Source organism: Montipora capricornis, chromosome 14 (genome assembly GCF_036669925.1).
Source record: "Montipora capricornis isolate CH-2021 chromosome 14, ASM3666992v2, whole genome shotgun sequence".
Lineage (NCBI taxonomy): Eukaryota > Metazoa > Cnidaria > Anthozoa > Scleractinia > Acroporidae > Montipora > Montipora capricornis.
In genome coordinates this window covers 19890492-19892991 of record NC_090896.1, presented here as the reverse complement: position 1 = coordinate 19892991, position 2500 = coordinate 19890492, and positions in this window count along the sequence as shown.

Sequence of the window (2500 nt, the reverse complement as noted above, 5' to 3'; positions counted from 1 at the left end):
GAATAAATTATTCCTAGTTTAAAAACATTTCTCTGCTTATAATTTTGTACTAGTTGCAATGGTTTTCAGTGTCTTTTCAGGGTCATGAAAATCGTAGAACTAGTAAGTTTACCATGAAAATTCAGAAATTTATTTTCACTGCTTTTTCAAGACATTTTAATGGAGTGAATAATTTTTACAGTATTTTCATGGTGCACAAGGAATATCAAGTAAGCACCATGAATTTTGTAAATGCAGTTATCATGGCCATGAAAATAAACATAAACAGTTTTTCAGGGCTATTTCACAACTTTTTCACAAAAGCTGGTTTCATAGTGCAAGGTTGTGTTCTTCAACAGAAACATCACTTTTGTGAAAAAGGGCTGCTAACTTTGTTGTTCATCCAAGCATAGTGAACAATTCCTTTTGTAAGTCATCCTTTTTGCCTTTTGTAGAATTTCCTCTTGCCTGTAGCTCAGCTTTCAGCTCACTAACTTTCAAATCCTTAAAGGAGCGCAAGCTTCCCTTTCTTCCAGCAGGACCAGAGAGAATCAGCTGCCTTTTACTTTTCAGTGTTTTGTACTTTCTTTGCAGGCTGTAATTAATGTTACCATAACAACCTGGGCAGCCATAGTTTCCACCATGCTGGGTACCATCTTCACAATCAGTGGCAGGGCTATCCCCATTCACGAATTGCATGATATCCCACACATCAGCACCAAATTCTGTGACTGTGGGATACCTCAACTCCCTGAGATCTTGGCGAGTTGGGATAAATTTCATCTGGTCCTCTGTAAATCTGCTTTGTCATAAGATGTACAGCTGTGGTTCCTTTACTGTAGCTTGCACATATACATCTTTACCTGTCATCTCCAACATCTCTTGTCTTACCGTAATTTCCCGTTGTTTACCCGTGCGGTAGATTACCCGCATCAGTCACTTTTTTCAATAACAAGAAAAAAATTTAAAGAGATTACTTGCACCCAAAAACAAAAGAAATTCGCAAACTTGCAAAGTTGGAGTGATGATAGCCCATACAAGTGTAGATTTATCGTAAATGATTGAAGCATGTATTTCTCGTTCAGGCAATAACCTTTTTATAACGTTTTGAATCAAAGAAACCTTCATCCATTGCTTTTGTTAACAAAATATCCTTTAGCATGTAGTTTGTAAGTTTTAACACCTATTGTTTTTGATCTTCCATTGAATGATACCGCTTGTAAAAATCTGTTCTAAAAAAAAATCGATATCTCAGGATCTACTGACTCCAGGAAATCGCTTGAAACAGGAAAATACTCTCTACCTCAAGCCAGTCCTTGCTAGGAATATTTTACTGATGCGCCAAATATTCTGGTTTTGAGGTGGCTCGAAATAGTTACTCCTTTTTGGAAGCAAATAAACATATTCTGTCCTTAGATACAGTTAGGGTGAACATATCCAGACAAAATTTGGCCAGGGTATTAAGTACACATCATAGATTGCTTGCATCACATTTTCCTCCAAAATATCGTTACCATGGCAACGATATAAGGCGTTTCTTTGAGCCTTAAAATCAACAGATGTTGTCTGTTTTGAAAAAATGGTACGGTGAAATCTTCCCTTTCAGTATTTAAAATTCAACAAAATCTGCAGGTCAGTTTTTTTTTACCTGCAGAATTTCTTTTAAATTTGAAAGATGAACGTTTTAAATTAATCTAAGCTAACATGCAAAAAATCAAAATCAGGAAGAGTGGAGCTACAGGCCAACACGAAGACGCACTATAAAAGGGGGCGCTTCATGCACTGCTTTTGTTCGAATTCATTCAAGCACGACTGATTAATTATCCAAGATGGTGATCAACAAACAGCAACACAGAGATGGAAGCCCGAAAAGAACGACAGATACCATTTTTTGGCATACTACGGACACATTGCCACAAGGGGCTCTTTTATTGAAGAAATTATCACAGAACTCTCAGTTGCGTCCACGGTTGATTGATAAATCATTTGCATGTGCCTAAGGCACCACACCTTTTATAGTCCCGCGCACGTGACACGTGACAAATGAGCCTCGATCTTCCCAGGGAAGACTTCCTTATATAGCGCGCCTTCGTGTTTAAGAAGCTAAAGAAAAAGTTGATTTGTTTGTTTTTTTTTTAATCTAAATTCATGTGAACAAGGGCTTTTTAAATCCGTTTGCCCAACTGGTTTTTGTTTTGCCCCGACAGTGACAAGATAATTTTGCCCTTATGTGATAAGCACGTAATTGCAATGAGTTATCATAAAATTAGGATTAGGAAATCTCACTAGCTTGTGTTTTCTGAAGTTTGTTTAAAGTACCTAAACGGTCTTTAAGTGTTGAAGCGGATCTTGTTTGAAGTTCGTCCTTTCTTGGTTGCATTGCCGTAGTTTGCCGATTCATTTTCCATGCCAAGCTGGCGTGTTTTATTGAAACACATCAAAATGTGACTGATCTCGTTTTCAGAGATAAAGTGAAGAAAAGTACATCAGTAAAACTGCTCTTTGACTTTGAAGTGACAAA